This window comes from Tachypleus tridentatus, unplaced genomic scaffold (assembly GCF_004210375.1).
Source record: "Tachypleus tridentatus isolate NWPU-2018 unplaced genomic scaffold, ASM421037v1 Hic_cluster_2, whole genome shotgun sequence".
Taxonomy (NCBI): domain Eukaryota; kingdom Metazoa; phylum Arthropoda; class Merostomata; order Xiphosura; family Limulidae; genus Tachypleus; species Tachypleus tridentatus.
Window position 1 is genome coordinate 6,542,019 of NW_027467782.1, and position 25,448 is coordinate 6,567,466.

At 34.3% G+C, this 25,448-nt stretch overlaps 1 long non-coding RNA gene and 1 pseudogene across 2 annotated transcripts in view; one reads left to right on the forward strand and one right to left on the reverse strand.

Moving 5' to 3' along the window:
• LOC143242762 (uncharacterized) overlaps positions 1–4,527 on the forward strand; it is a 40,766-nt gene extending 36,239 nt beyond the window's left edge. Inside the window, exon 3 of the long non-coding RNA XR_013023209.1 lies at positions 4,089–4,527. This is a non-coding gene — a long non-coding RNA (uncharacterized LOC143242762). The remainder of the gene's footprint in view (positions 1–4,088) is intronic.
• A 17,213-nt stretch (positions 4,528–21,740) lies between these two features.
• On the reverse strand, positions 21,741–24,014 carry LOC143242525 (glyoxylate reductase/hydroxypyruvate reductase pseudogene; annotated as a pseudogene). The gene has a single exon (XR_013022859.1). The product of XR_013022859.1 is annotated as a glyoxylate reductase/hydroxypyruvate reductase pseudogene (transcript).
• Positions 24,015–25,448: the final 1,434 nt, after the last annotated feature.

Below are 25,448 nucleotides of genomic sequence, written 5' to 3' on the forward strand. Positions count from 1 at the left end.
ACCATATACAGCAAGTCAACTTCATTCAATTCATTGGGAACCAAAATCCATATAAGAGTAGAACTAGGATCATACCATTTGCAAGTCACATATAATATAAAACTGACATCCATGCAGAAACAGTATCATACTGGTATCAAGTCAACTGCAATCCAAAACAAAGCCATCTGGTGCAAGTAGGAAGGGTACAACAGACTGGAGGAATATATCACACCTGCCAATCTGTGATAACAGTAAAGTGATAAAACTATTGATCCAGGAACCCACCATCCAAACAATAAGAAGAAAGATGTCATTGTATGGTGAAATATCCTACTCAAAATCAATCAAATAGGAAATATTGCAGCACATCCTTGGTATATGAATATCCTCAAGGGATAGCACAAGATGAAGAACCACAGTAACTTGCATGTTTATCCCCAACAATCACAGCATGGTAGCAGTGAATGAGTCCAACTGAGTGAGGAAACAGAGACACCTTGAATACATGTGCAGCCTGAGTAAGTGTGCTGGTAGGTGGTATTATCTTCATAGTAGTAACTTGGACTTCAGAAATCATTGTTGAAAATTAATAACCACGCATAATACACAATAAAAGAAAACTAAGAAAAAAAGGTTATCTTATATTCATGAAAAATTAGAATAATAATTCCACTTCAGAAGCAATAACTAAACAGCAGAATCAAGATGAAAAGAAAATGTAAAAAATCATTAAGTTGATTTACATGATCAACTTGGTTGACCCATGTTAATCATGAAGTATGTGGGAGCTCAAGGCAGTTAAAAATTATTTTCCATATATAGCACTGCACTATATTACAATAGCTATTTATGTGGGAAGAGGTAAAACACCGTTATCAGAAAATAAGTTACTTCCACCAATTTCCACTCAAATTTAATTTTAACATCTTTTAATTTTCTTTTGTCACTCTATTATGTCAAACACAAAGAATAATTCACAATTACAAACATCATAAATACATCAAAGATCGATATATTTTGGTCCTGTTTCTTGTGCATCAACAACTTTTAAGCAACTACAACATTTTGTAACAGTCACTGCAAATTCTTAACATGAACAATAACAGTATGTTTTATATCCCAGGTGTATGTTACCTGAAAATTGTTTAAATTCCTTATTAGTTCTAAACAGTTTATCACAAACTACAAAACTGTGTAGTATTTCTCAAGTATGTATTCCTTTATCAAAATGCATGGTAGTTTGTTGGGTGACCAAAACAAACTACTACATGGCACATTGTGCGTTATTAATGTACGATAGTTTAGCAATTTTCACCCTCTGTATTTTGACTGTGGCAATCCACACTATCAAATATTTTTGGTACATGTGCTACACTGGAGTCAAAAGTCATACAGGTGAATGATTTTTCTTGATTATTCATTACCAAATTTTCAGCACAAATTTACAAAATATTTTGAAATTATCCTAATTAAAGACCTTTTAACACAACAAGATATTAGCTTAATCAATTAACACACATAATGATGCTTGACAGGGCTTTACCTACTGCATGGGGGTAATGATAAGAAACTGTTAATCTAAATTCCATGGCATTACTATAAAACTACTACCATATATTTTTAAAAATCTGGTAATTTCTGCAAATAGTCTGGTTGACTATTGATACTTTTGAACAACATACATTCCTGGTTCACTAATTTACCTGAACATCTGAACAACATATATGCCTGGTTAACTACTTTACCTGAACATCTGAACAACATACATGCCTGGTTCACTAATTTACCTGAACATCTGAACAGCATACATACCTGGTTACCTACGTTACTGACACATCTGGAGAATGTACATGCCTGGTCTTCCAGTTTACTCATACAGCTAAACAACATAAATGCCTGGTAGACTACTGGTACATCTATAGAACACATATACACAGGGGCGTAGATTTTTTTACACCCAATGGGGGGAATGATTTTTGCAATCACTTATGGGGACTGTTCAATTTACAAATTGGTAATCTTTGATTACGTGAACCTGAAAGCTGTAAACATGCAGTCACAGAGTAATCTTGTTGCCACGATACTTGCATGTATACTTAGGCCTGCTGACTGATACTTACGAACTATCGCTTAGATCGAAAAGCTTAGAAGCAAACCCATATTAAAGATGTACATTTTGGCTACTGAAAAAGCTTACATCTAGGCCTAATTATATAAGTCGATTGGTAAGAACACGAGAACCACACGAACAAACACATAATGAACATCTGAACAGCATACATACCTGGTTCACTACTTTACCTGAACATCTGAGCAACATACATGCCTGGTTCACTAATTTACTTATACATCTATACAACATACATGCCTGGTTGACAATTTTATTGGTACATCTGTACAACATAATAACTAGTATACTACTTTTATGATACATCTGAAAAACGTACATGTCTGGTTGGCTACTTTACTGATACCTCTGAAGACCATACGTGCCATGATGGCTGTTTCACAGACACCTCTGGACAACATACATGCCTGGTTCACTAATTTACCTATACATCTGAACAACGTACATTCCTGGTTGTGTATTTTACTAATACCTCTGAACAATATGCAAGCCTGGTTCACTACTTTACTGATACCTCTGAAGACAATACGTGCCATGATGGCTGCTTCACAGTCACCTCTGGACAACATACATTCCTGGTTCACTAATTTACCTATACATCTGAACAATGTACATTCCTGGTTGACACAACTGTACAACATACATGCCTGGTTGACAACTTTACTTGTTCATCTGTACAACATACATGCCTGGTTGACTATTTTACTGATACCTCTGAACAACATACAACATTAAATAAAAATAATAATTATAAATCTGTACGAACAGTTTTACTCAGATATACTTTAGACTTTATAATTTTGTAATATTTATTGAGTGTAAGTCACAAAGATGTGAGAAACCAATCGAGACCTTCATGTTTGTTTATATGTGAAGTCTGACGAGATTCCCCAGTATACAATTTACCTGTTGTTTTTAACCCTTAATCCCACACCCTATGGACGTATTTTTAACAATACAAAATTTACCTATTATTCTGAGCTTCTAATTCCAAATCCTATTATTGTATTTGTTAAGTAATTCTCACTTCTTGAAATACTAAATACTCAAGCCTTGTTTTCGTGCAATTCTCTTAGTGGTTTACTTTTACAGACTTCTTATCTTACCCTTTTATGATGTTACAGAATTCGATCTCAACAACAGTCAATGAAGACCGACTTTGAAAGCAGCTGTAGACAATATTTGAATGTGATTGTACAGAGAACATTATTTACTACTTGTTTTATACATACTGTGAACAGTGGTGTCTGTCCATCAGTTCATCTGTCGTCTGTTTATGACGGCTTCACTTCTCAGGTTGAGTGTGAAAAGATACGGATGAAGTCAAAGTTCAACATTAACTTTTTAAACAACAGTAGAACAGGTATGAATAATGTTGATAAACAGGATATTCTACACTAACTTGTTACGAATTAATAACACTATTTATCAGAATGTAAATATAACAGTTTGTTATTTGTAAATTGTTCTTAGCAGAACACTTACTATACAAACATAGAAAACCAAAACTCATTTAACACACTTACTCTACATTATTATACAATCTTACAATTTGTCTTCAATCACTGCTACACGAGGGCTATTTGTGCTCGTCGTCCCTAATGTAGCAGAAAGACCAGATGGAAGGCAAGTAGTCATCACTACCCACCGCCAAGTCTTGGTCTACTATTTTATCAACGAATAGTGGGATTGACTGTCACATTATAATGTCCCCATGGCTAAAAGGTCAATTATGTTTGGTGTGGCGTGGAGAAGTACACCGGACTTTTGTACCATTAACATATACAAACATGGATCGTCATTACTTTCCTCGACTCAAATGATTACAAGTTGATGTATATATAAATAATTTACGTAGGTTCTCATACACTTTCTCGCTCCATTTACTACTTGTGTCTATTTATATATAAAGTATGTACATAGATATAGACTGACAGGAATTTAGATAGAGATGTTGTTGGTTTTTTGTTTTTTTAAGGTAAACACTGTCTTCCCCGTCAGCGTTGGATGAATATTGATGACAAAGCTACGTATGGACAATTCCTCAGAAACTGCGCATGTCAGGTAGATATCAGTGGTTGTCTGATTTAATAACAAGCTCAGCGATGGTAAAAACTGTTTTGAAATTTGAAGAAAAATAAACACATGAGTATCCAGAAAACTATGGGAAAATATCAGCATATTTAGTGAAGTATTTTTATGTATTTTTTACTTTATATCTATCTGTGTAAGAGTAGTAACATATAAATTCAAAAATGTTCCGGTGTTTGTCCTGTTTTGAATTATTTAGATTTTTATTGATTACTTCAATGACCACTTCTCAACATATTTCACACCCGATCATTTATGATAAAACTGTAAACAGTTTCAGGTTTGTTTTGTTTTCTTTTAACCAGTAGCTTGACCTTTTAATGTACTCCTAAACATTAGAATCCCCAGATGTTGAGAGATTTATAGAACTGTGTATTCTTAAAAAAACAACATTAACTCATTATAGTAAAAGTTATCTCAGGCTGTGACTGTTATATAAGATTAAATATTAAAATAAATAGATACAGCTTAAAGGATTCACCGGTGTTTTCAAAATCTATAAAATAAAAACCAGTCGTAACCTCAGAATCACTAGAAACAAAAGTCCACGAAACGTATTAAAGATTTTATTGGAAAGAAATGTAAACAGCTTTCCAAAGGAAAATAAATGTCAGAAGAGAATAAATAACTGTTTTTATAGGAAAGTCATCAAAGCTACTGCGCTTCTTTTCCGTTTACTCGGAATCACTTATTTTCTGCATCAGTCCTCATGACGATACTCACCTATAGAGGGAATACATGGTAACTAACGCCTGTTATAGTCCTCCAAGTAAGTATTTCAAGTCTGATTTTATATGAACGGGGAAAGCAAAAAATGTGGGTCTGGTTCTTACTGGCCATAAATCTGTTATTTTCACATCGCTTCCAAGTCCTTGACAGTGCTGGATATTAAACCTTACGGTCCGTCCAGTTACTATTATTTCTGTATCTTACACAGTTCGTAAGTTTGTGTGTGTGTTTTCTTATAGCAAAGCCACATCGGGCTATCTGCTGAGGGGAATCGAATCCCTGATTTTAGCGTTGTAAACTCTAGACTTACCGCTGTACCAGCGGGGGTGCAGTTCGTAAGTATAAGACAAGTTCTATTCTCCTGTCGCATCAGGAAGTAAAATAAAATAGCGCAATAGGGTGACAACTTGCGAAAAAAACTTTCGCGTGTGTGTGTGTTTTCTTAGAACAAAGCCACATAGAGCTATTTACTATATCAACCGAGTGGAATCGAACCTCTGTTTTAACGATGTAAGTCCGTAGAGGAACGTTCCAACTCTTTTTCATATTTTTGACAAGTTCACATCCAAGTCGATGACACGTTTCCTGAGTCTTGCTCTTTCAGTCTAGTAAGAGAATAAATTTTACAGTAAAGTATTACTCTTAGTCTTGAAATAATTTAAGAGGAGTTCCCAGTGGCACAGTAGTATGTCTGCAGGCTTATACTGTTAAAATCCGGGTTTCGATATTCGTGGTAGGCAGAGCACAGATAGCCCCTTGTGTAGCTTTGTGCTTGACAACAAATAACAACAAGTTTAAGAAGAATTGTCAGTGAGATTAGAAAATATAAACTAATTGTTTATATTGGATTTACCTAAAATATATATCCTGAATGTTATATGATGCTGCAATTGTTAATATGTAGCGCAAAATATCTTACATATTCCACATTCACTATTTAAAGCAAAACAAAAATAATACATTATTTCTACCTAAATAACTAAAATACATTGCTGAAATAACAATTATTTAATCAAAACTAAAATATATAGAAAGTTAATAACTAAAAAAAAAAATCTTCATATTTTAAATGGAACGATTTTAATGAAGACTACATGATATTTGGTGTTGGTTAAAGTTGTTTGACGTAGATGGTTTCTTTAAGTATGAATTCCAGATCAGTATCATCCCTACAAAGAATATTTATATTTTATCTTTCGTGTCCTGTTTCTTCACTATGTTAGCGTATAAACGAAAACCATGTGTCACCAAACATTTCTGTGGGTTTTCATGAATAATCTCGTATTTTATTAGTTCTTACTACTAGATGGCGTTCGGCTTTCTCAGTACATCAGGCCATGCAGTTTTCTTGGGTGAAAATATGGACAAGCCTTGAACAAAGATAAATTTGGATGTCTTTAGTCAAAAGAATTCCCTTCTGTATGATATGGGGTTAAACTTAATCTGGAACTAAAACATAATTTGTGAGTTATAAAAAGCGGTTACCTATCACCATATTGATCTGTATTTTTTATCCTATTTTTATCTTAACTGTTTTTCTTATCCAACACCAACTTGTAAGCACCTTTCACATGTTGAGTGCACACCCACATATTATATTTTAAACTTTAAGTAAAACATAATTATAAATGTATACTAACAGTTTTATTCATAAATACTTTAGACCTTATAATTGTGAATCATTCATTCAGTATATGTCAAGAATTAAAACCAATCCAGACTTTCATGTTTCTTTAAATGTGAACGAGTTTCTCCAGTAGACAACCTACCTATTGATTTTTGACTCCAAATCCCAAATCCTATGATTGTAGTTGTTAACTAATTATCATTTCTTCACATACTAAATACTCATGTCTTGTTTTTCGTACAATTTTCTTAGTGGTTTACTTACTGCAATCTTTTTATCTTACCTTTTATGATATTACAGAATTTGACCTGAACAACGACCACGGCTTGTAAGTAACTTTCAGATGTAGAGTGCACACGTTTATATTAAATATTAAACTGTAAGCAAGAAATAATTCTAAGTCTATATGAACAGTTTTACTCAGAAATACTTTGTAATTTATAATTTTGTGACATCCATTGAGTGTTAAGTCACAAAGAAAAAAGGAAATCCAATCCAGATTGGACAGAGAACGTTATCTACTACGTTTTATACAATATACTGTGAACCGTGGTGTCCGTTCATCTGTCTCCTGTTTAAGTTGAGAATGAAAAGCTACACCAACGTGTTATGAATTAATAACACTGATTCATACATCAACATGTGACGTAACGGTATGTTATTGTTGAGTGGTTCTTAACATGACTGAAATACTCAATCATTACTTCTTGTAGTTGTTGGTATAAGGAATATAGGTTCAGAAAGTTTGATTAATAACACCAAAATATACCAATCATTCAAACTAATATAGAATTTTGTCTAATGAACAATTAATTTTATGTTTAAGGACATTAAAGTCATTTGTTGAAACACTACACACAAAGAGATAAAGAGACCTTTAAAACGGATTGTTTGAAACATTCTGTTTCGTATTCTATCTGAGATGTTTACCAACTTCAGGTTCCAGTTACATACAGATAATTTGAACACATTTAATCCTAGCATTTCGTTACCATTATATAACAAATACTATGCTTCATATATTTTAATATAATTCATTCCCCATATGGTACAGCACTTATTGTACAGAGTTACAACGTTAAAATCATGGTTTAAATTATTCTCAGTTAACAGATAGCCAGATATGGCTTTACTACAGAAATAACACACACATAATATAATTTAATTTTATTTAATGTTATACTTGGAAAAATGTTTATTTCACAATATATTTTTCAACAAATTATTTACTAATATTTTTATTCAGATTTTTTGTACTCGATATAAAGTTAATAGTCGTGATTTTATTTAAATATTGATTTCAGATATTATTACATTATTATTTGTCATGTAAAATGTTGAGTTTTGTGTACATAGTTGTATTCATAGTTAATGGTTTGTTTTGATTTACAGAATTCTACCAAATATACTGCAGCATAATTATCTGAGATAACTTGAAATTACTGGTTCAAGTGTTAATGGAAACTATAAGAAGAAACGAAGGAGAAAAGATATTTCTGTTTGTCTGCCACATTAATTGGTTGAATTCAGAGTATTAGAAATGTTTGATTGGCAGACACAAACTTTATTTTGGAAGGACAATGTAATAAGATTCGCAAAATGTTTTTTCAGGCATCGTTTTGAAAAATATTTAAAACTATATACTCATAGAAGATTATACCAGATTATACACAGTCTAAAATATCTAGTTTCATACTATTTTCGATAGAATATCTTTTGTTCTCACATAACAGCTATTATTGTTCAGTGCAGCCTTCAATATGCGAAAATATTTTTGGTTCCACTAGCCTTGAAATTCTCATCTACCGCACGTTTCAACAATGGTTCATCTGCGTTGTAGCATGTAAATAAACAAGCACAACGCTTCACTGAAACATACTCTACTATCAAAGCTGGAAGCTGGCTTCCTATTTACTGTAGAACACAATCTTCAAAGTTGACAGAAAAGAAGTACCAGAAGTGTGAGGAGAGTTAAGTATCAATGGGAAATATATTTTCAGTGTAAGAAAACATCAACTTTGACACGATATCTTACCTAAAAATAACAGGAAACACATTGAGAAGCTCATATTGACTTGGTGGGGGAACCTAGATGAGCAGTCCTCGGAAAGTGTCCACAAGATGCCCTCGGAGTGTGACTTCTCTTCTTGGAAGAACACACTTGTGGGATAACGTGTAAATAACTAGGTACACTCTTTTTCCTATCTTGAAAGTACGGGTCACGACGTTGGGTGTAAAATGACATTTTTAATTGTAGATATCCTGGCTGGTCCACCTTCTTTCCCATGTTGGGGGGAGGGACATCTTAGCAGATACAGTACATATAAAGTTGTCCACTTTTTTTTCCCATGGTAGAGTGGGGAGTATCTTAGTAAACAAAATACATATAAATTAGTCCACCTTCTTTCCCATGGTAGAGTGAGGAGCAATTTAGTAAACACAATAGATATAAATTAGTCCACCTTCTTTCCCATGGTAGAGTGAGGAGCAATTTAGTAAACACAATACATATAAATTAGTCCACCTTCTTCCTCATGGTAAAGTGGGGACTATATTAGTGACACAATATATATAAATTAGTCCACCTTCTTTCCCATGGTAGAGTGGGGAGCATTTTAGTAAACACAATACATATAAATTAGTTTACCTTCTTTCTCATGGTAGAGTGGGGAGCATCTTAGGAAACACAATACATATAAATTAGTCCACCTTCTTTCCCATGGTAGAGTGGGGAGCATCTTAGTAAACACAATACATATAAATTAGTCCACTTTCATTCCCATGATAGGGTAAGGAGCATCTTAGTAAACACAATATATATAAATTAGTCCACCTTCTTTCCCATAATTGGGTGGGGAGCATTTTTCTCAACGCGATACATCTAAACGGGTCCACCTCTTTCCCTATGATAGGGTGGGAAACATCCGAACTAAAACATCATATCTAAAGTAGTCCACCCTCTTTCCCATGATTGGGTTGGGGGCATCCTAGCCAACACAATACACCTAAACTGGTCCACATCTTTTCCATACCAGATCTCCAAAGAACCAGCCTGCAGGAGATGGTAGGAATGGAGTTTCTCGGCCGACTGGTATTTTCATTGGCTGCTACAGCTCCTTCTAAAACAAGATAAACCTTTTAACACAGTTGAGATGTCTTCTCTGTTCGTTTGCCTTAGAGATTTTTCTCTTTAGACAATTGCCATCTTGACTCATAAGATTTCTCATAGTTCAGCATGTGTCTTCCAACAATCTTAGAAACACTAACTTCCTATTTTTTCGTTCTCTCTGTGGTATTTAAAAACTGTTTTGTAGATTTACTAGTTTTTAATAACAGAGATTTGCTTTGTTTCTCGAATTACATTTTGTTCTATTTATTAACGTAGAAGTCCATATCACTATTTCTCTATCCTTTGTGAGAGAAGAATGTTTACCAATAAGTGAAATTTCAACAGTGGCGAGGAGATGAAAGTTACGTGTTGATGACGTGACACCCACTTTTATATATTAGTGAACACCATTCTGTAGCCTGCAACTTTATTCACATATATTTGACACTCTTTCATCCCTTCGATGTCAATAGGAATTTCAGCAGAAGGTCAGCTTGTTTGTTTACGTTTATCTACTTCTAAGGCCATGTGAACTTCTCACTGAGTACAGTATTCCTCTCATTATGTGGGCTTAATTTCTCATGTATATTCCATTCCAGGTCTTTTTTCCCTCTTTCACAATCCCGTTTGTATAAATCTAATCCTGATGTATTATTTGTTTTTCATCAGTTACTTACATCTGCATACATACTGATTTCTTTTTACACCAACTACATTTCCAGGACTATATGTCTGGTCCTCGTAGTCTTGCTGATTTACTGATTAAGAATTATAGTTAATTTTACATGCACTATCTAGATTCACAAACTGTGGTATAAATTTTGAATTTTTTGGAAAGCTGACCCATTTATTCAGTTCAACTACCCAGTACACAATTACCCTGTTTTTTCCTGAACCGTCTTTGTTTGCCTCCTTGCACTTTACGTCTTCATTTCATGTCAGAAGTACTTCATAGAGATGCTGTTCCCTTTGGAATGATTCTTGTTCCATCCTATTTTCTGCTGTGGCTTGTTCTATACAATGTTTCTTCCTCTGATCCCACATGTCAAATAACAGATGGATTACAACCATTCTTACACATAGGATTTCTCTCCAGTTCTTTTCTCTCTAACGATCAGTTCTAAACCTGTTCAATTTCATTCACTTTGAAATCTATTCTGTTTTCTTTAGGTGTGAAGAAATTTACCAATCATCTTACAAGGTTTTACTTGATGTCCTTAAAAAGACACGAAGGTATTTAGTTATTAATCTGTGCAACGTTTTCATTTAGAAAAGTTCTCTTCATTTCGTTGGATCATTATTCCATATTCAGGTCTATATTACAAACGCCTTTCTTCCTATTCCCATTACAGAGTTCTCTAGATGCTTGCTTTTCTTCATCCACTGATGTTATAATTTATTGTTTCAAACACTACATTGTCTCCTATAATTTCAGTCAGGTGGTCAAAGCGTGTACTCTACATCTCCGTTGACTTGGTCTGTGGTTTCGTTATTACATGCAAGATAGCCTTCTGTTTTCATACTCATGGAAAGAGTCCTCCAGTGATATCTTTGATGGTAGAAACCCGTTTTAGATGAATTGACAAAATGTTCAAATCCTTACTCACCCAACCAAATACTTTATCCTTTTGACCCAACTATTTTCCCTGTTTCCGACTGTTTTGGTTCCTTCACTTTGAATCGTACCAAACCCTCACCTCTTCAGAAATGTTATGTTTACTGGTTGTAATACATCATTGAACAACAATATCATCTTAAACATATGTACCAGCATAAGCAATTGTTCCACATCAGTGTGCCCGACCTCTTTTCTGTATATTGGACATGTTTGTATTCCTTACCACTGCTTGTGAATTGTTTGATTATGATCCATTCTGATAAGTTCGTGGTGATTTTTTACATCAATTATAGAGCAGGTATCAGATCTTTAATTTCTTTTTAAAACACTCGACCGTCATGATTCGGCATCCATTCAATGGATTTGCTGTATATATTCTCATGTGTTTGAATCGATTAATTTGAAAACAGATCATTTGTATCATGATCTGCCTATCAAATAGCCGCTTCACTCACAAGTTTTCTGATGCGTATGTGTTCATTTGGGTAATTACGACTTATTTTTTCTTTAATAATGAAATTTCATGAGTGGAGCAGTGTAGAGGGAGCTATTAAACAATAACATCATTATCCATTAATAAGAATCACGTGAGTTCAGATTGAAGTTGCCTAAAAACTAGTGTCATGCAGATACTCAAGGCAGATGTTCACAGAAGATATAATATCTGTGTGAAATGGTAAGTGTCTAATGGAAACACATTTTCATGTAAGAAAATGTTAACTTTTCCAAAATCAGATGTCTTTTGAACTAACCAGTTGGAGATAATAAAATAGGGTTCCAATCTTCATCTCTACATTTGACACAATAGTTTTATGATGTGTTAAAATGTTTCCTTCTTTTTTTTACTTTAACCTTTTCATGCTGTTTATTACTTTTATTTTGTACAGTTATTAAGTAACTAGTTTCAAAATTCACTCCATTTAAACACGAATCTTAAATTTCGTGTTACTGTTCATACACTTTTCACCTGGGATATTTTTCAACACATTTCTCAATCGGTCTGAATTTTCTTTCTTTTCTTTTAGATTGATGCAGTCTTAATCTGTCTACTAGTGAAGTAATTTCTTTACTGGAGGTAATAGCTGTAATGGAAGTCCTTATACCTTTGAGTCACACTCACTTTCACATCTGTTACTGAGTATAACAGAATCAATGGAACCTGGTATCCATTACTCAATACCTATAAGATCCTTTGTAGAGTGTGTTCTTTCAATACCCAAGTGTTCTGATAGTTATCTAATTAGTGAAATACTCAACCTCTGTACACATTTACCACCCATCTCAGAAAGAACAGTCATAACTTTTTGGTCTCCAATACCACATCGTTTTGCTTAGATAGTAAATTAATTCTATTTAGTTAGACCAAGTTACTTATATATGTTTTCTTCTCAAGGTTTTATACGTCACTCAGTCCACACCTGCATCTGTCCTTTTGATAACACATTTATGGCCAGCTCAAACTTAATTTCCAGTCCTTATCCTTCTTCACAAAATACCCCCTCTTAGTACTTCCCCTTAAATATCACTCATTCATCAGACTCGGTATCAAATTATCATTCCACTATCACCACTCTTCGGTTTCAAACGTGGCTTTTGGATTAACTGTGCATGTAGCTTATTTACTTTTCATTTCTATATATCATTTTTCCTGTACTATACTACACTAGAGAATGTTATAACTGTACAATCTCCTGCTGGTTAGTTTGTGGTAAAACTGGTTTTAGAAAAGTACTGGACCAACCAAATAGTATTAGTTGGTTAAGAAACCCCTGTCATAACTTCTTCAAAAGGTTGATTCCCAGGTGGTCTGGTATAGAAAGGAGACAGACTAGTCTAAATGCACTGTGTTGGCTAGGATATCACACATTACCATGGGAAAGGTGGACCAACCATCATATTTACAATTAAGGATGTCATCCTCTTTTAACAGCCAGTTTAGTGAAACGTACTGTCAACATGGGCGAAGACTGTATCTGGTTATGAGCGTTGTCCCACATGTGTTTTCCTCTGGTTGGGATGTTGCACTCCAATAGAGATGCATTTGGACACTTTCCGAAGGGTGCTCATCACTGTTTCCTCAACCAAGTCAGTGTGAGTTTAGGTAAGATATTGACTCACACTTCTGGTACTTCTTTTCTTGGAAGCGGCTGCGACAGTAGAAGTAGTCACGTTCCTGTTGAAACCTTGGGTAGGTGGAACAAGTGTCGGCAGAAACTAAACAGTAAAGCCATCTTATGAGAAGTGGTATCTATCGGAAATATATTGACGGTGTATGAGAAATATTAAGTTTCATAAATTCTAAATCAACGTACAATAACCTTTTCTTTAAAAAATATAGACACTGCAGATGTCAAGCAAAGCTGAAAATCGACATTACCAAAACTGTATTCAAATTTTATGTGTGTATTTTAGTGTATATATAAATAACCATAAATAAACGTATTTTCTGGTTTTTCTGTTTGTAAGTTCAAAAGTAGAATTATTTGACTTTCTTTATACAAAATATTTACCATCATAACTTATCAGTATGTTTAACCTGTAAAGGCAGATCACAGATATAATGACACATTTAAATGAAATAACAGTAATATCTGATTCTATGTAGTCCAAAACATCAATTATGGTAACGATATTGTCGAAACATGTTATTGAGAAGAGATTCAAAGAGACTATATCCACATGTTCAGATTATTTATTGATACGAATAATTTAAATCATGTATATGTTTTTGCAACAAAATTTTTCAAAACTGTTGGTGTGTTGTATTAATAAAATTATAAAAACAAGAACTAAAGTCTGAATTATTTAAACAGTGAACAGACAGTTTGACATATTTTTATTGCATTGGTTCTTGACCAACATGAGGAATGCGTTTACATTTGTTAATTTCAAAACGAGTATGCACTGAAAATACAAAGTACAAACTAATTTACATTTTATCGTATCTTTTTATAGTGCTACTATTATTAGATAGGCTTGTCTAAAAGATTCTAACAAACAAGCTTTAAAATCTTCATAACATGTTCTATCCTACCTGATTCATTCAATACTAAATTATTATTTAACAGAAACTTATCAAGAAAACATTTCTATATTTACTGAAATATTAAAATTGTTCATGTATGATGATTTAATACATTTTATATTTTTTAGTAGGATGCACAGGGTTCAGAATGTTATATTAAAATAATGTTGAATAACCAAATCAACAACTTGAATATAAGGTTCCAGTGGTACAGTAACAACATTTGTAATTTAGTATGTAGTTGGATGTCACTAATACTTTGTCACGTTTGGGAATGTATGTGATGATCATGAAAAATAATAATGTACATGGATTGTGAAGATATGTTCACATGAAGGACTTTTCAAGATGGAGATAATCCTTAAACTTGAATTAAGAAACAAGGCAACATACATCAACATTTTCAACAACTTTCACTAACACTATATTATTGGTATACCTTCATTAACACTATATTAGTCCTGTATGACCAGATGAGTAGTCCCAATGTGAGAGTGACGGGTTCGAATCCCTGTCCCACCAAACATGCTTGTCCTTTCAACCAAGTGACGATCAATCTCAGTCTTCATGACTAAAAGACCAGGTGAAGAGTTGGCGGCCTTTCACTGCTAAATTAGGAACGGCTAGCGGAGATAACTCTCATGTGACTTTAAACAAAGTTCAAACTACACCAAACCAATTAACACAATATCACTGATATACTTTATTATGTAAGGGAAATATTCGACTTTTATTTTGATATAGTTTCGTTGAAGTGGGTGTTTACTGTAAGCTACTTCATTAATACCATTTTCACGATATTAACACCAATAACAGCTTCGCTTCAGTCACAGTGACACCCATGTTGATGTCTCAGAAGTCACAGTGACACTTGTAGAGGTAACTGAAAGCGGAGCTAGTTTTACTATCTGACATTTTGTGTGTAAATATGACGAGTTTCTGTAACGTTTATTGCATACAGGAAAACCTTCTGTTTACAGTTTTGACTGATGATTTACATAAGGTAAAATGTTAGTAATTTGGAATGTCTATGACGAACTCCTATTTCAACCTTGCAACAATAACCACAGACTTAGCTGCCGTTCACAGAGACACAGTTATGGACATTCCAGACACAGAATACCTAGATGTTTTCAGTTACTTAGGGTTCATTGCCTCATATTGAAGGTATAAAAAGTTTAGTTGTCTTGTAATAGGCTGGGTGTTCAGTATCAGACTCGTTCATTTTGGTAATGTAGTCGAAAGTAAAGAAGTGGTACAAAAATTGTTAAACTGGACCCAGATGTGTTCTATATAATTTCCTTTACTTACTTAGCAGTAATTCATGTGTGCTGATGGGTGGTATCTTTCTTTGCCTTAAGAGAATCAGCTTGTTTGTCAGGTTGTTCGTTTACCACATTTTTTGTGTCATACCTATATTGTTTGTTTTTGAAATTTCTCGCAAAGACTATCTGAGCTAGCCGTCCCTAATTGAGTAGTTTAAGAAACGAGGAAGGCAGCTGGTCATCATCACCCACCGCCAACTCTTGGGCTACTATTTTATCAACAAGTACTGGGATTCACTCATTTTATAACGCCACCTCGACTGAAAAGGCGAGCATGCTTGTTGTGACAGGGATTCGAGCTGTTTTCTTCAGATTACAGGTCGAGTACCGTAACCACCTGGCTATACCGGGACGTTAGACCTGGAATCTAGATCTAATTGTTTATCTACACAACGCTTGTATTGTAACGATACGCTACATGTAAATTTTAATTTACAGACTATATACTAGTAAAGTTTTAATGTGTGATTTGATCCAAATATTCACACTTCGCGTAAAACAAGCACCACCTACAGGTTGGTAAATATACTTACAGTTTCCGAGATAATATAATGTATTGATGAAATATGTGTAATTAATTTGTTAAAATGACTCAAAACTTACAAAAGTTCTATTTTCATATTGGTGAACTACTAATCCTGTAATTAAAAACATTAGGACCAACACGGTGGTGATTAACTTACCAGTAGTTCACATATGAACAAAAGTTTATATATTAAGGGTGTATTTCACATGCTACCCTATATATGTAATCATAACTTATGGTTAGGATAGAGTATTGTTTTAGTTGGGCTTGATTGGGTCTGTATCACAAAATGTCTGTTTTTGAAGCTTTTGTGATTCTGATATTAATATTCGTGATGTACTCCGATAAAACAGTGGTGCACCTTCAGATGTCATCTCTAGAATCAGTGGTTCGATTCTCTCGGTAGACGCAGGAGATAGCCCAATATTCATGATAATTTCATTCTCCGAAAGAAAACACATTAAATACGTTACGAATATGTTTGTAACTACGTCAGTCACAACCACTGTCTTACAGTTGTTTGTATGGGTTGTAGTTCAACTAGAGGGTCAGGACTTGACTGTACGTAGCACGTGCATAACAGGAATATGATGGTGTTACTCACGTGCAGCAGCCACATTATTCTACATGGAGACACCAACAAAGATAACCAAATGTCAACCCTGTATTTTTCAACCAACAGCATCACAACCAACTAGTATTATTACACGATTCAATTCTAAGTATTTAACTGAAAATAGGGTTTCTGTATTTTTATTATTTTGTTATTAGGTCCAATGTAGCGGAATAAACAAAGTCGACCAGGTGCATGAAGTCACGTGCGTAACCTTTATAACAGTCTCATACACGTTACTCTGACACCTACATATAGACTCAAGCCAGTCACAGTGACATCTATAACAGTTTCAGTAATGTTGACATTCATAACGGTCTCACACAAGCCACTGTCACCTATAAAATAGTCAAATCAGCTACACTGAGGAATATAACAGTGTTAGTCACACTGACTCCTATAATCGTTTCTCAAATGTCATTCTGACACCTAAATCGTCTCACACCAGTTATACTGACATAAATAATGTAATCAACCCTAGTTGCACTGATGCTCATCGTAGTGTCACAACAGTCACATCGGCTCTAATTTAAACACTAAACAGCAGATGGAGCTGCTGTTATAGTTTTATTAATCTCGAAGTGGTTACGAAAAAAATAATATTAAACACATGCTTATTGATTCCGAAACAATCTTTTACCAATGAATCATTTTTGAACATTTGTTTTTGTTTTGCTTTAAATCCATCAAACAAAGCAAAGTGTAACTAGAAACTTTCAAATTTTCTACCATGAATACATCATGGTTTATTAACAGGTGGTTTGTTCACTGATTTTCTTCCACAGATGTCTCCTTTAGTCGTCCCTAATTCTTGAAGCGACAGACTAAAGTGGGATTGGCTGTCACATTTTTAACGCCTTCAAAACAGGAATGGTAGAGTTCGAATACAAGAAATCCGTTTAGCTGAGCATTTTATGTCTCAAAATTTGATTGATAAATAAAGGAAGACAAACAGAGACTTAGTAAATACATTAGATATTACACTTTATTTCAATCAAATCATACAATTAGACTGATTAGTCAGAGAAACAAGTACAATATAATGTATTTCGATTAATTTATCACTGTGTTCAAATATTTAGAAACGTATTATTATTTATTAGCCAGATCTAGAACTTCTGAAAAGAAATATGGTAAACAATCATCTCAACTGGTATATAAAACAATCTGGTATATAAATCTGTCGGTTTATAACCAAATAAACATGTTTACAGTTCTTCCTCTTTGTTATAAAATTATCAAATCACTTTATCTTGTTAACAGCGATGACCAACTCAGAGTTAACTGTACGTCTTAGATTCTCGCGTCTTTATCAGTCTCTAACGAATCATATTGGGCCTGGCATGGCCTAGCGCGTTAAGGCGTGCGCTTCGCAATCCAAGGATCGCGCCAAACATGCTCGCCCTCACAGCCGTGGGGGCGTTATAATGTGACGGTCAATCCCACTATTCGTTGGTAAAAGAGTAGCCCAAGAGTTGGCGGTGGGTGGTGATGACTAGCTGCTTTCCCTCTAGTCTTACACTGCTAAATTAGGGACGGCTAGCACAGATAGCCCTCGAGTAGCTTTGTGCGAAATTCCAAAAAACAAACGAATCATATTATGGAAAAGACTTAATGTTAGTTTGTGTCATCTGTCTTTCTTTAACATGTCTAAGGCATCTAGAAGGAAGTGTATACATGTCAGTCTCATGTTAATTGTTTATTAATGTGAATGTTTTCACTCACCATATCAAGTTGTGTTTATTGAAAAATATAATCAAACATCAAGCACGCCCTATATATTCTTGTTCTCAGTTACACAACCCCCTTCGAACATATGGTCAGCTCTTGGTCAGTTACCTCTTTCTTTCTTTGTCAATCTGACGATGACCGAAGAAGGTCAAAAGTTGTTCGCTCCTATACATAAATATTTTCTCAACACAAACCAGCTGTTTTTACATATATAATTTACTTCATGTATTGTTTGGTTTCCATTGTGTTGAATGGTAAAAAATACATATACAACAATATTAGGGGCAGGTAACTATCACAGTGAATCAGTCAATAAAATACATTGTTTGTATGACGTTATTCTTACTGACTAATCATAAAAATCACAGACAGTTAAGAACCGTGATTGGTTTAGTAATTAATTTTATGTTATTGCAGGATATTTCAGCTTGTATCATTTTTATGGGAACTGATACTCTGTTACCTTAAAGTTGGAAACACGACAAAATAAACGTTTACTGGAATTAAAATATTTATAAAAATATAAGGTTTTATATAGAAAGTTTAATAGTTTATACATTTTGTTTTAAAAATGGTAGACATTTATAATAGTTTTGTAAAATGTTAACTTTTGTGAAACTAAAATAGTGTTTTCTTGGAACTTATATACAAATATATAATAAACACGTGCACACAAACACTTGTTAACATGCTGTTTGACAACCTTTATCTCCAGACATCAATGTTTATATAGTAGTGGACACAGTAACAATAGAACAAAATTTGTTCTATTAAAAAAAAAAAATATGTGTTTGGTTTAAGATTTAAGTGTAAAACTTTGTTTGCAAACGTTGTTCGCACTTCTATGTAAAATATTTTCTCAACCCAAACGAGCCGTTTTTGCATATAAACTAAATAATATTTTTCTAATTATATTTACTGATTATCATATTGCACAACATATATTTTTATTTTGGTCATTATGCCATAATTAATGCACACAATGAAAATTTTAATTTAGATTTAAAAAAATGCAGCACTGACTGCACAATTTTTATAAACTATCATTAGCTCCAGAAAAAGAAAAAAAGCAACATACATGCTTAATAACTTTATACTAGATTCTTTAGTCAAGAACTGTAACTGAGCCATAAGTAAACTAAAACCAAATATCCAGCAACCGCTAATATCAGAGCTTCACCGAGTTAAAATAATTCATGTCACTTAGTGGATAAGAGAGTATTCATTGCTTAATTAACTATTTATATAATTTTTACGTCATCATTTTACATGAATACTGACCTTTGGACACAGAAAGCTACATCATAGAAATATTCTCAACTTATCATATTCCTTTCTTGGAATTAGTCTTGCTCTATTTGGTCCTTTAACAAGGTATTTTATTTATCATAAAAATATGATCTTCTTTCACTTTAATAAAGGTTTCATTTATTTATCACACTGACCTACTATGATACAAAATAATACTCTTTGCATGATTTAGACAGAGAAAATGTGAAGAGTGAATTTAAAAAAAAATTAAACCAGGGATTTGGTTCCCAACTTATAGCCCACGCGAGTAATCAGATCATTTTACTGATGTAATCATGTTAGGTTCAGGAAAGTTCTTGTACATAAAGATATGTTTCTGTTTTACTGTGTTCAGTTTGCGACTTGAAAACTGCCACTTAAAAAGCATGTTAGTGAAGCATGGTGGGTAATGTTTTAGTTATTTGACTTTTTGGCCTCAATATTTGAAACGTATTTAAGTGCTGATTTTAAGTAAAAGTTATGCACTACGTCTTTAATTCCAAATTTATTGGCCCGGCATGGCCAAGCGCGTTAAGGCGTGCGACTCGTAATCCGAAGTTCGCATCCCCGTCGCGCAAAACAAACAAACCAAATTCATTTTGTGCATTAACGAAACTTTTGTGCTCATTCGTAGTTCTAACGGTAATTAGGAAAAATGAGAGTTAGTTCCAATGACAATAAAAGAAAACATGTAATTCACCACCTAATGTCAATAATAATAACTTAGAGAATGTGATGAAATGTGGTATTTATAAGTTTTCTATTGAGTAACTGGCAGAATAAAAGGAGGTTCACCAGGAAATGTACCATGGTACAGAGTCGAAAAAAACAACAACAACATGGAAGCATATATGAAAAATATTGCCATTCTTTTTAGGATTAACATTACTGTATCAAAGAACAACATGAATACCAATACAAAGGAATACCTTTATACATAAACAATATTAATAAATATAATCAAACATCAAGCACACCCTCTACATTCGTACACTCAATTACACAAACCCCTTCAAACATGTGGTCAGCTATCGGTCAGTTATCTCTTTCTTTCTTTGTGAACCTGAACAAATATGCTCACCCTTTCAGCTGTGTGGGCGGTCAATCCCACTATTCGTTGGTAAAAGAGTAGCCCAAGAGTTGGCGGTGGGTGGTGATGACTAGCTGCCTTCCCTCTAGTCTTACATTGCTAAATTAGGGACGGCTAGCACAGATAGCCCTCGAGTAGCTTTGTGCGAAATTCCAAAACAAACTTATCACGATGAAACAAAAAAGAAAATTTAATGAAAGGTAAAATCTGGGTGCTTCCTATAGTATATAGAAATTTCTTTGCTTGTATATAAACATAAAGCTGCACAATGGGCCATCTGTGGTCAGCCCACCACAAGTATCGAAAGTCTATTTCTAGTGTTCTTAGTCTGTAGACACCTCTCCCTCGAGATGGGGCGTGTGTAGAACTAAACACACAATACAACTTCCGGAATCAGTGAATTATTGAGTTAATAAATGTTTTAGTACAATGCAAGTCAGTGAGAATTACTGCGTTTGTTCGTTAGAAAGGTTAATTAGCCAAAGTATTTGTTATCGATGAATTAGCAATGAATTTCTGCAAATAAGCATAGATTACTTTCACCCAAATATTAAAAACGTAAGAATAAATTCATTATTGTAACTTCGCATTATCTTCATCAAATCCTGATTGAAAGTAGTTTGGTTTCTCTTCTGAGACACCATTAGATAACTGTTATTAAAACAACAAAAAAGTCTTACATTATACACAATGCCAAGTAGGATACATGTGAGCTGATCACCTCCAGTGTCAATATCAATTCGCTACGAAAAACAAGATTTTCATGTGCCACTAAGTGTATGTATATATGTGTGTGTGTGTGTGTGTGATTACATCCTATATGTTATTTGGCTAGAGACAGACAAAACAGTTTGACTTTAACTAACCATCTGAAAGCAAAAATAGCCTGGTTTATATACAACATACATCAACAAATTCAGGACTGAACTACAAGCAAAGATTAATAACCAAAGGAGAATTTATAAATAATTGAGTTTCAGTTATATATCAGTGCCTTTTGACGAAATCCTATAATCTATATTTTTATAGATAGTATTCCAAGATATTATTAACACATTGACTCTCACTCGAACCACCGGTGAGTCGTTCTCTGTTTTCTTTTTAGAAGACCACTTATTGGCTTGGACGCAACGGCTACACATACACTCTTTCTAAAAAAGTAATTGTAAAATGACTAATGGGACCCTAAAAAGTGTCGGTAAAATAAGCTTGCAAGCCAACGTGTTAACATGCAGAAAGTGAAGTTCGATATATTCTTCTGTTATTAACACGTCTCCCAGGAGCCAAGGGGTGTCTTTATAATTTGTTGAATCGCAAAAGTCACTTCAATCCAGTAACTCCTACAGAGGGTGGTTTTGGACGTATCTTTTTGATAGAATTTCGAAACAAGTTTTCACTTGCTAATTGATAAAATTCGAAGTGAAATATAACGTTCTCAAGTTTCCATACTAGTTAGTACTAAGATCTAACCGTTCAGAGTAAATTCAGTACATATCGATAAAGCCACATTCTCAGAATCATTAATTAAACAACTGACAACTTTTTATTTTTCCGCTATCATCTTTTTAATGCTTATCTTTCAGTTTAAATAGAACGATTTCACCTGTGATTCGGCAGAGAAGGTCAAAGCATGAAGATATCCAAGAAAAGAGTGAGTAGACAGGAACAATTTGAAAGTAACTACAGACATAATTTTGTGCTCGACCTGTTACACAGTGTCTATCAAGGTGGGCCTAAACCGTTCTTGTGATTTGGAGACTTCCACGCTTATTGTGCTTGGTCATTAAGTCCATGATGCTTGAATGTTTTTGGAATTTCGCGTGAAGCTACTCGAGAGCTATTTACATTGGACGTCCCTAATTTAGCAGTGTAAGAGTAGAGGAAAGTGAGCTAGTTACTAGTTAATAGCGAACTACTTACAAAACAAACAACATAATTACATTCAACTCTTATTTAGAGAGGCAGTATTTTTGCTATTAAAATAATAATACAGAAAACGTCTTACATTCTTATCCAAACTTGACGTAACTATTTGGAGTGAGTCTAGTTTTTTTTTATCCACCTTGTGTTGAACATCTTTTAACTCTGGGATCGGTGTTATCAAACCTTTCCCATCGCAATACGACAAGACGTTTCTTGCCGCGAGTTTAGCCATATTTTGTCTAACTGTTACTTCTGCAGTTCCTATGTGGGGTAGAAGGACCAAGTTTGGTAGAGTGGTGAGTCTGTGATCTTTTGGTATCGGTTCAGGAACCATGACATCCAAACCAGCAGCACGGATCTTTCCATGTTTTAAGGCATCGTATAAATCATCATGTTGGACGACTTTTCCTCTGCTCGTGTTGATAAATATAGCAGTAGATTTCATCAGGTTAAACTACTTAGCAGTAAACAGTTCTGTTGTTTTGTCTGTCAGATTGCACGTACACAGAACGAAGTCCGACTCCCTCAGAAGATCTTCAAATTCTACATAGCGGGCTCCCATACTTTCTACAGCATCAACAGGTTTGTGTATATCATTGTAGACATCTTTATTGACCTTAAATGATAAAATTCTTTCGGCAACAGCCTGACCGATTTTTCCCATGCCCACAGTGGCATTTTTAAGTCCTACACCACACATCCAATAAGGCTCCCACATATGTACCCACTCTCCATTTTTTATAGCGTTTGAAGCTTCAAACAGTCGTCTCCCAGTTATCAGCATAAGAGCAACTGTTAATTCGGCAACGCTATCAGTTGGTATCCCTGGTGTATTACTTACTAGGATGTCGCGTTTCCTGCATTCATTAATATCAATATGGTCGTACCCGACAGAATTGGTCGCGATTACTTTAAGTTGCTGTCGATTATATCTGTTGTTGAACAGTAAATAATATCCTTTCCCTGAATACCCTTAATAAGCGCCTCACGTGGTATTGTTTTGGGTTCTTTATAAAATTCAACATCACATACCTTCCTCAACATGTCGTTCACTTCCTGCGATATGTCAGGCCTAGTAACAAAAACTTTGTATTTTGTCATGGTGACTACGTTTTATCGTTAGCAGTGCTACACTATCCGTGTAATGCTCAGTGAAACTCAGTCACTCGCATTGCTCAAGATTCATTATATAACCTATGTTGTCGGTAAGCGCCATCTCTGGATAAACACGTGCAAAAGGTTTGTTTGTGATTATTTGAGTTAACCCAAAAGTGTTGAATTTATAGAGCCATAATTTTCCTTTTGTTGATAATAGTAACATAAAACTTAAGAATATGTTATTTAGCCAATAGGTCGCTGCATTTTTATTTTTCTTCATATAAGTGTTTCACATTCTAATGGTAACTGTTGAAGAATTGAAATATATATTTTCTTATTGAAAACGTAATGTTCCTTTATTATTAATTACTTCCTGCCAACGATTCACAAGCTTCTGAATGCCACTTCTATAGAATTATTAGGGTTTGGAGGAAAAGAATGCAGAGAAGGTAGTTTTGACAATTTCATGTGTTCCAAGCTCTTTTCCATCAAGATAGTTCTGCAAACTTCGGAATAGATGATAATCAGATGGGGAAAGGTCTGGAGAATAAGGAAGTTGTGGAAATCTTTCCAGTCTAGCTCTTTAATCTTTACAGATGTGATCCTTGCTGTATGAGGCCGTGCATTATCCTGGTGTTACACAACATCTTTACAACTGATCAAAGCAGGCCTCTTTTCTTTCAGTGCAAACTTTGAGCGCTCTAACTGTTGACAATAGAAGTCTTATGTAATCGTTACATTAATAGCAGCAATTCAAAGTGAATCACATAAACAATATCCAACCGAAAGATTAACAAGACTTTCCTAGGGTGGTGGTCCATTTTGGGCTGTGCTTTAGCCAGTTCACCTGCACGTAGCCATTGTCTGCGGCACTTAACATTTTTATAAAATATCAATTTTTCATCTCCAGTCACTAACCTGTCCAAAAAAGATGAGTTACATTTACGAGAGTGCAGAGAAGTGCAAATGTCCATTATTGCTCTAAGGTTGGCTTCTGTCAAATCATGGGTGACCCTTTTGCCAAGTTTTGAAACGTTTTCAAGCTGCTGTAGATGACGGTGAACTGTTGAATGGTTTGAAATTAGCTTTTGTGCCAGTTCTTTAACAGTTACAGCACAGTCTCCATCAAGTGCAGCCAGCAGCAAGTCATCGTTAAACTATATAGGATAACCTGATCGTGGCGCATCACATAAATTGCAGTCACCTGATCTGAACTTCTGAAAACACCTTCGACATTTTCTTTCATTGAGAGACTTCGCATCATAAACAACTTGAATATTTCGTGTAGTTTCGGCTACACGGTTGTCTTTTTTAAATTCATAAAGCATTATATGCCTAATGTGCTTCTCAGACACATCCATCTTCATAAGGGTTTATTTGATAAATGATCTAAAAGTGGAGTTGGGTTAGTTTCTTTAATTTGTGTGAACATTTTTATACACGTCTTACTACATATTTCAGTCATTAAAGCCTTTTGCAAAGACAAAAATGATAATACACTTTCTGTATTACATTTTTGAAAATTACTTATGGGATGACCCGA